The sequence below is a fragment of the Equus caballus genome, chromosome X, assembly GCF_041296265.1.
Source record: "Equus caballus isolate H_3958 breed thoroughbred chromosome X, TB-T2T, whole genome shotgun sequence".
In the NCBI taxonomy this organism is placed as follows: domain Eukaryota; kingdom Metazoa; phylum Chordata; class Mammalia; order Perissodactyla; family Equidae; genus Equus; species Equus caballus.
In genome coordinates, this window is record NC_091715.1 from 112609263 (window position 1) to 112619534 (window position 10272).

Consider the following 10272-nt stretch of genomic DNA (forward strand, 5'->3'; position numbering starts at 1 on the left):
GGGTCTCAGCCAAACTGCTGCCTTCCAAAACTTGGAAAAGTTCTCTGCATTCTGTTCTATCACTCTTTGAAGTTGTGCCAAGATCTCCAAAATATCTCGAGTTTCTTCTTATTATGTTGGTATGGCTGATGGAAAACTCTTTGATCGTCAAACAACCTTAAGGTTTATTTTTGAAATACAAGTTTTGGTTTTAGGTGAAATTCTGAAGGTTTAACACTGGGGATATGAAGCTAATCAATCTTGGATTTTAGGAGTTCATTCTTTGAACCCAAACATTCAGGCCACTGCCACTCGCCCATCCCCACTCAGAGTTATTCAAATCTTTTTCACCAATAGTAAAGTTACCAAAGAAAACTATCAGAATGCTTGGGCATATTCAGTTATCACTAATTTGAATAGCATATGCATCTCTTTACATCCATTTCAATTGGAGCAATCTGTCAAGTCTCATTTTTCTTAGAGAAGTCTCTACAAAAGTTTATCTGCCATAGGCTTTACTTTGGAATAAAGTAAATAAATAAATTAAAAATACAGGAAAGAATTACAACCTGTCTAAATTGCTTTGTGGCCATACAGGTTAAGTAAAATGATTACGTTGCAAGAAATTACGTTTGCCATATTCATGACCACGGAATAAACAGAACTGAAAATGAGACTCTCTACAATTAATTAGCAAGTGAAATCAAATTACTTAAACCCACTGGTGTCAGAAAGGAATGCTGTACCTTATATCTCATCTTCCTTATATCGCAAATCAAATCAAGTATTAATTGAGAATTTACAGAGTCAAGAGGGGTGACAAGGGAAACTAAATTCATTTGTTAGAGAAAAGATTAAGAAAGGAGCTATTTTAATAATTAGCCAATAAGAAGTTTTGCCATTATTTAAACAATATATTGGACTCTAGGAAAAATATGTCCTCGGGATTGGGAGACTTAAGTGAAAAGGGCCATGTACTACAAATTTGAGAAGAAAAATAATCTTTCAAAGAATTAAAAGGTAGTCTAAGTAGGAAAAATGGGAAGCCTGCAGAGTAGCCTAGGTGTACATGAAAATCAGGCATAATAGCACATTCTAGAGCTCTTTGACAAGAACCCGAAAGCTATAAAGAGTATTAAAAAGATAAACTGAGGCATATTAAAAATTGTAAGAATTTATTTGAGCATTTATCTATTGGAATTGGGCCTCCCCAAGTGGGAAGTGGTTATGAGAGCTCCACTGACAGGGACCTGGGGAAACACTTATATAGAGAAAGTAAGGAAGCAAAAAAAGGAAATGATTCGATTGGTTATAGCTTGAAGCCTAGTTGGCCATTTGTGATTGGTTGACTTTATCATTTTGGTTTCCTAACCTCAAGGCATTTACAGGCTTAGGTTTTGGTTTGCTTACATAGGCCCCCACATCATCAGAGCCACCTCAGTCTAATGGCCTCCTTGTGTAATTAATTTAATAGGAAGTAAAAGACTTAGAAGAAAGAGCATGAAATTTAGAAATTAGTTCCAACCTCTTAACTGCCTGTGTAATACTCAGAAAAGTGACTTAAAATCTCTGTACTTCAGTTTCCTCATAGGTAATACTGGAAGAATAACAATAATACTGAGGCCAGCCCCGTGGTGCAGAGGTTAAGTTCACACTTTCTGATTCAGCGGCCCGGGGTTTGCCGGTTCGGATCCCAGGTGCGGACATGGCACTGCTTGGCATGCCATGCTGTGGTAGGCGACCCACATATAAAGTAGAGGAAGATGGGCACGGATGTTAGCTCAGGGCCAGTCTTCCTCAGCAAAAAGAGGAGGATTGGCAGCAGTTAGCTCAGAGCTAATCTTCCTCAAAAAAAAGGAAAAAAAGAAAAATAACAATAATACTTAATAATAATATTTAAATAGTGCTTACCATTTACCAGGAACTATTCTAATTGCTTTATATATACTAAGTCATTCAATCCTCATGACAATCTTATGAAATAAGTACTATTGTTTTCCATTCTATGGGTGATGAAAAATAGTATATACCTCACATAGGATCGTTGTAAGAATAAATAAGATCACAAATGTTAAGTGACACCATAATACCTGGCATTCATTCATTGATTTAATAAATATTTATTGAGCTTTATTACTCTGTGCCAGGAACTATTCTCTGTGCAAGTAATAGTATAGCATTAGCTACTCAATAAATTTTAATCTCTTTACTATACCCCTTGCCACCTCAAGAAAGAAAATAAAATAATAAAGAATATGCAAAATAAAGGAAACCAAGGGAGGAATCGGTTAATTCTTTGATAATTGTAGGCAAAGAGATATGTGACATATTGCATTAGTTTTTTGCTTCAGTCTATACTAGAGGGTATTTTACAGTGATTACCACTTCGATGTTACTCATGGTATGGACATGTTAGTCATTGGTTAAATTACAATCAATACTCAGACTTATCCAAGCCAAACTTACAAAATGAATGTTGATGAACCACAAGGATTAGATGACATCCATCAAAGATTATAGAAAGAACACAAGGGGCGTTGAACAAGAATGAAGCCTCTGTTAAATAAAGCACTGGCAGACAACAAAGGTGATTTGTATTGAAAAGAACTCTGGAGGGGACTTATGAAATTACAGGCCAGTTTATAGTCACCACCATTCCAAGAAAATTGGTAGTTACCCAACATTTGTAAATAATATAGAGAAGGAAAGACACAGTACAAACCTCCAAATTCTTCTATTAGATACCAAGGTTATCGGAATAGACTACAGGATGTTCTTACCAGTCTGTAAATAAATAAAAAGTAAGCTACGTTTTATCTCAGTATCTAGAACGAGGCAGCGAACTTAGAGATTACGGAGATCAAACTATAATGCAAAATTTGTTTTAAAATCCTGATCAGGCTCAAGGAAAGAGCCATGGGAGTCTCTGTAGTTTGTTCCCTGAAAACATCAGCTCAATTAAATGCTAAATTCAGAGGGAAAAATAGTGAAACGTTGGTCGTTAAGATATATATCAGAAACTCTAATAAAACCTATTAATTTACCCCACACTGAACTATTTCACAGCTGCAGCTGGAATGAGACGTGCAGTTCTACTCACCGCAATCTCAGCCCAGTTCCCGAATTAGAGAAAGCCCCGAGAAGGACACCCAGAATGATTAGAGAAGTGAGGGAAGGGGAAAGTCACTTGGCCCTTCTCTCGCTAGTAACTTGATCTTCAGTCCCTTCCAAAAACCATGTTCTGTCATTGGACTTTCAGAGGATTATACATGAACTTATTTTAGCATAATTTACAGCACGCTATATACGACATCCCTGAGCCTCCTTTCCCCTGTCTGTCCTTGGTTCTACCCTTGCAGATTTGCCCTGCTTTAACCAATCCTAACAAACTCATTAATCCCAAAGTTAATATTTATTAACTCAAAAGGGATTTGGACATACATATGAATGATCAGTATTACTTAAAAGAAGCTTTTACATACCTAGTCTTCAATGTTGATGTCAACAAGCACTATTATGTTCTATCTTGGTTAGAATCCCTGCTATGACACTTACAAGATGTGAGATGGATGGGTCGTTTAACTTCTCAGAGTCTCAGATTCCTCATCTATAAACCAGAGATCGTAACATTATTAGCTATCTCATAGGACTGTAATGAAGATTACATGAGGTAATTACATAAAACACTTAGTGTATTATAATGGTTATCATCTTTTTTCGAGTTTCGCTTTGCCAATAGAACACTGAGCTGAGTGAACCATGAATTATCAGCATGGCAATTCTTAAATTCCTCTGTACTGTTGTGGTGCCAGCACTAATAGTTGTTTTCCTCTGTGCTGCTGGTGAAGTTACATCCTTATTAAATCACCCCCAAGTTTCTGCCTCTCCTAACTTTTCTGTTTTCACCATGATCTAGTAATCTGATTCCAAGTCCCGCTTACTGTCTCTAATGCAATCCCAGATTTTAACCTCTGTTTTTCTAGTATGTTCACCTGATATCATGAAATCTATTTAAATATCTTTTCCAAATCCTCCTTAAAAATGTATCTTAAATGTTTCACTTTGTGAGCAGGTCTGTCAAAAATCCTGAAGAGCTTCCTTATTAGAGTGGTATGTAAAAGATACAGATTGCTGAATTTTGCTAGTTTAGCTTGGCCAAAAGAAAGTAAATAAAATATCGCAAAAAATTATTAAACCTGTTATGTCCAATTAGCAAATATAAGATTGAGGGAGGTTTTTTAGTCTTCTTTAGTATTACATTAGAAAGTCTCCTCCTTATAGATAAGCATGGAAACATGCCATATGCCTTTTAGGCAAGACTGTCTTATATAATTAGCTTTCTCTTCTTGCAGTATGTGAGAGAGAATATTGAAATAGGGCCTTTTCAAGTAAAATCTAAATTCCTAAAAGGAAAATCTAGGCAACTACCGTGTTACCTTTAAGCAGGCTATACCTGTGAGAGAGAAAAACAGATGTTAATGGCATTTAAGTAAAGCACATTAAAGGAATTATGATATCAAGCTAGATTAAAACCCCAGGAGAAAATATAAGTCCCAGAAGGATTTGGATTCTGTGTTTCCTTAAACAGAATGAGATAGAAACATTTGGACTAAAATCTGTGTATAAAATGAAGGTTGGGATGAAACGATGAAGAAACAAATTGGGCATCTGCCAAACTCTAATTATACTTGTTTACCTAAATTTTACTTCAAATCTTCATCATTATATATAGCATTTATTTCATTAAATTGTGGCTGATTTACTGGTTTATGTTTTTTGGTTTCTCTCTGTTAATGAAATAAACATACAATATAAATCTCTGTGGGACTGTGACTGAAGTGACTCTGTGGGCCTGGTGGTAGTGTACCCAAATTACAAGGTGTTTTTGGTTTTGTTTTTTGATTGATGAAGAAATTCCTTTTTTTTTTAAGGTTGGCACCTGAGCTAACACCTGTTGCCAATCTTCTTCTTCTTCTTCTTCTTCTCCTCTTCCTCCTCCTCCCCTTCCTCTTCTTCCTCCTGCCCCCCTCCCCTCCTTCCCCTCCCCCTCTTCCTCCTCTCTTTCTCCCCAAAGCCCCCCAGTACATAGTTGTATACTCTAGCTGTGAGTGCCTCTGTTTGCGCTATGTGGGACACCGATTCAGCATGGCCTGATGAGCAGTGCCATGTTGGTGCTCAGGATCCAAACCAGCAAACCCTGGGCCACTGAAGTGGAGCGCGTGAACTCAACCACTCGGCCACCGGGCTGGCCCCGAAATTTCTTTTAAAAACTGAATCTGTAAACCTAAAGCTCTAAAGTGATAACTGGGTCACACATGACCCTAAAATCCGATTTTTCTCTCTATATGGCCATAGTCGTGATCATGACCCCAGTTAGCCTATTGGTAGGTTGTCAGAGGGAAGGGTCAAAAAAACTCTGTTCCCTAAGCAAGAGAATGTGTGATCAAATATTGCAAGATATTTTAGATGTGTTTTGTTTTGGTGAGCTAGTCAGAAATTTCAACTTTCACTTACATTACAGTTTTAGGTTGCAGTGCTAACCCTCCAGAAGATTTTTATCTGTGCTTAAGTACTTTGTCTACAATTATGGTATAAGTCCACAAAGTAGGAAAAAATATACTGGTTGTGATGACCTCATGTTTCCCACTTCTAGGTAAGTTCTCAAAGAACATTATGTCATTATTATCATTAACACACTCTGCTTGCTAGTAAGATCTAGCACTGAAAGGTAAATTCCCTCTCTTAATTGCACAAGAGTCTTGTGAGGTGGGCATTATTATCAGCCCCATTTTGTAAGTGAAGAAACTATGGTTCCAAAAAATTAAATAACTTGTCCAAGGTCTCAGCTGAAAAGTAGCAAAGCAAAAATTTGAACAGAAGCCTGGCTGACTTCTAATCCCCGGCTCTTAAACATTGTAACTTCTGGCAGTAATCTAATGCATTAGTGTCTTTTCTCTGTCCAAAAACTTTTAGTTGCTTAACTCCTTCTAAGCTGCCTCCGTAAAATAGTGATCACCAGTTGCTAAGTGCTGCCTGGTTAACTTACATAAAATCGTTAAGGTTACTCATTAACAACTTCCAATGAGTTTCAAGTCAACTTACTTTCTTATATGGACTTGTATTGATTGGCTTCTTTTTAAAAATACCATAAACCCAAGATTATCACAACAGCCTTTTTAAAAGTTTTTTCCTCATTACAAAAATGTATCCACAGTCCCAGTTCACAAAGACAACCAAAGGTATATATTTAGTGATGATAAGATTTTTACATGTTTATTTCCAGGTTTTCCTGTTGGCAAAATTTTTATTTCTTTTATTATTTATTTTATTTATTAATATTTACTTATTTTATAAAATCATATAAACATTTTTCTTTATTATTATTCTTTACAGATATAAATTATATTATATATTACTCTATATTATGCAATCATATACTGCTTGATCTGTACATGTGTTATTGGATGTTAGGTTCTTACCAGTATTCCTTTATTATGCATAACCTTGCTATTAAGATTATTATTAATAAAGCATTTTTTAATTTGTTATTTCCTTATGCTGTATTCCAAGAAATTCAGTTACTCAGTCATAAGATAGAAATATTTTAAGTCTCTTAATAAATATTCCCAAGCTGCTTCCCAAAAGATTTGTACAAATTCACATTGTCAATAGCAATATGTAAGAATATTTTTGCCAGTACTAAGAATGTTGTTTTTAAATATATTTACTATGTTACATATGGCAGAAAAAGAGTGTTAATTCTTCTGCTTTAGGCCAACATGGCCTAAAGGGACTAGATTTACCCTCCCACCTGAAACAACCAAAAACTTGGACAAAATATATGCAACTATGGTTTTCAAAACACTGATTATCAGTCAATAAAAACAATAATACCTTACGTATGAGATACAAATGAAGTGATACCTGGAAATGTCCTATCTTAGTGCTTTGAGAGAGTTTCCAGAAACTTTCTCAACTGGAAAAAGAGAGTCCATAAAACACCAACAGCTAACAATAAATTTGATGGTGGAAGACTGAATGTTTTCTAAGATCAGGAACAAGACAAGGATGTCCACTCTCACCAACTCATTGAACATTGTACTGAAGTTTCCAGACAGAGTAAGAAGACAAAGAGAGAAAGAAAGAAGGGAGGGAAGGAGGGAGAGAAAAGAAGAATAGGGAGGTAGGAGGCTGAGAGGAAGGAAGAGGGGGGAGGGAGAAAGGAACGCAGGAAGGTGGGGGGAGGGAGGGAGAAAGGCAAGCAGACAAATATCCAGATTGGAAAGAAGTCTTTATTCACAGGTGATACAATCATCTATGCAGAAAATCCAATAGAATCTACAAAAAAGCTACAAGAATGAATAAGTGAGTTTGACAAAGTTATAGGAGAGAAAATCTGCCAAAGATGTGAAAGACCTGTACACTGAAAACTACAAACCATTGCTAAAAGAAATTAAATAAGACATAAGTAAATAGATATGTCATCTTCATGGGTTGGAAGACAATATTGTTATGATATCAGTTCTCCCTAAAACCTCAGCAGGCATTTGTGTAGAAACTGAGAAGCTAATTTCCAAATTCATACGAAAATGCAAATGATCTAGAATAGTGAAAACAATCTGGAAAAAGAAGAACAAGGGAGACTAAGACTACCAAAATTCAAGGCCTACTACAAAGGTACACTAATCAAGACAGTGTGGTACTAGCATAAAGACAGAGAGATAGGTGAATGGCACAGAATAGAAAGTCCAGAAATAAACCCATACATACGGACAAATGACTTTTGACAAAGGTATAAACACAAGTCAGTGGAAAAAAGACAGTTTCAACGAATGCGGCTAGCACAATTGAATATCCATATGCAAAAAAGACAAACTTGGATTCATACCTTTTATCACATGCAAAAATTAACCAGCAACTCATCATAGACTTAAAGGTAAAATTTAAAACCTAAAACCTAAAATAAAATATAGGAGGAAATGTTTGTGGCCTTGATTTAGGCAAAGATTTCTTAAACATCACGTCATTAGCACAACCCGTAAAAGAAAAAAATTGATAAATTGGACTTCATCAAAATTATAAACCTCTGTTCTTTGAAAGGCATTATTAAGGAAATGAAAAGACAAACCACAGAATGAGAGAAAATATTTGCAAATCATATATATGATAAAGACTTGTGTCTATACTATGTATATATGGATATGTATGTATATAACTCTACAGAGTAATGAGTCACAAGTAATAAGAAAACAAACAACCCAATAAAAAATGAGCAAAAGATTTGTACACTTAACCAAAGAAAATGTCAACATCTTTAGCCATTAAGGAATGAAAAACAAAACTACAATGAGAAACTACTGCACGCCTATTAGAATGGCTAATATTAAAAAGATTAACTATACCCAGTGTTGATAAGGATGTGGAGAAACTGGAACCTTCATACACTGATGTTGGAAATGCAAAATGGTAAAACCACTTTGGAAAACAGTACGGCGATTTCTTAAAATGTTCAACATACACCCACCGTATGATACAGCTATTCCACTCCTAGGTATTTACTCAAGAGAAATGGGGGCTGGCCGGGTGGCATAGTGGTTAAGTTCTCGCATTCCACTTCGGTGGCCTGGGGTTCACTGGTTTGGATCCTGGGCATGGGCCTACATACCGCTCATCAAGCCATGCTATGGCAGCATCCCCCATAGAAGAACTAGAAGGACCTACTAGGATATACAACTATGTAGTGGGGCATTGAGGCTTTGGGGAGGAAAAAAAAAAGAGGAAGACTGGCAACAGATGTTAGGTCAGAACCAATCTTCCTCACCAAAAAGTATACCTTAAAAAAATAAAAATAAAATATAAAAAAAGAGAAATGAAAGCTCACGTACATACAAAAATTTACACATGAATGTTAATAGCATATTTATTTAGAATAGCCAAAAACTGAAAACAAACCAAATGTCCATCAGTAGAAGAATGGACAAATTGAATTATATCCATGAAATGGAATACCTTTCAGTAATAAAAGGAATGAACTATTGTTACAACACAACAATGTTGATGAATGTCAAAATACATATGCTGAGTGAAAAAAGCCAGAAAGAGGAGTACATAGTGTATGATTCCATTTACATAAAACTCTAAAAAATGTAAACTAATCTATACAGACAAAAAGCAGATTAGTGGTTTCCTGAGGGGCATGTAAGGATGGGAGCATGGGGAGAACAATTACATGGGGAGGGACAAATTAAAATTATCTTATAAGATAAGCTATATTAAAGATATATTTAAAAAGATAAATTAAATTAAATTCTATCTCTCCCCATAAATTACATGGGGAGAGAGAGAATTACAAAGAGGCACAGGGAAACTTTTGGGAGTAATGGGGGTATTTACTGTCTTAATCATGGTGATGGTTGCTTGGGTGAATACATATGCCAAAACTTACCAAATTGTACACTTTCAATGTGGGCAATTTATTGTATGTCAATTATACCTCTATAAAAATGTTAAAATTGATCAATATTCATTGTTAAATGAACATGAAAAGATTAAGATTAAAATTTCAGTAAAATAAAAATTAATATAGAAAGTATTAAAATATTTTAATAGTACTTAGAAAATTGATCAAAGAATTAAATTGGGTGAGTTGCATTCACTCTTAATATGCTTTCTCAAGAAAATTAGTCAATGAAATATAACTCTGAATCAAATGTTTGTACACATAAGCAAGAAATCAACATTTCCTTAGGGTCCAAATATCTACTGTATCAAAATGGGTCAAAATGTTAGAATGAATAAAAATGGCTAGACCCAGTTGGGATAACTGAGGTAACATTGAATTATATCCCCTTGATGAATTTACAGTGTAGTTGAAGAAGCGAGACTTACATATAATAAATAGTTAAATAATAAATTATCTATAGAGTATGTGATTTCATTTATAATTGTATTGGGAAATCAAAGTCAGAGAGTTAAGGAAATCTTCATGGATGGATTGAAAGTTGGTCTGAGCCTCAAAATGTGATGGGGCAGGGCAGAGCAGAAAGGGTATGACACCTCAGGAAGGAACAAAGACAGGAATGATCATGTAGTGTTTTAGGGATAGTCTGCAGCACAGCCTGACCAACAGAGCATAGAGGACACGTTGGGGGAAATGGAAAATAAGCTTGCATAGGTAGAATGGAACTGGTATAGGAAGGTCTTAAAATCAGAAAGAGGTGATTAGATTGGATTCATAAGACAAATTTCTCAAAGAGAATCTGGTATCATCATGCTTCAATGAGTTTAAGCAGA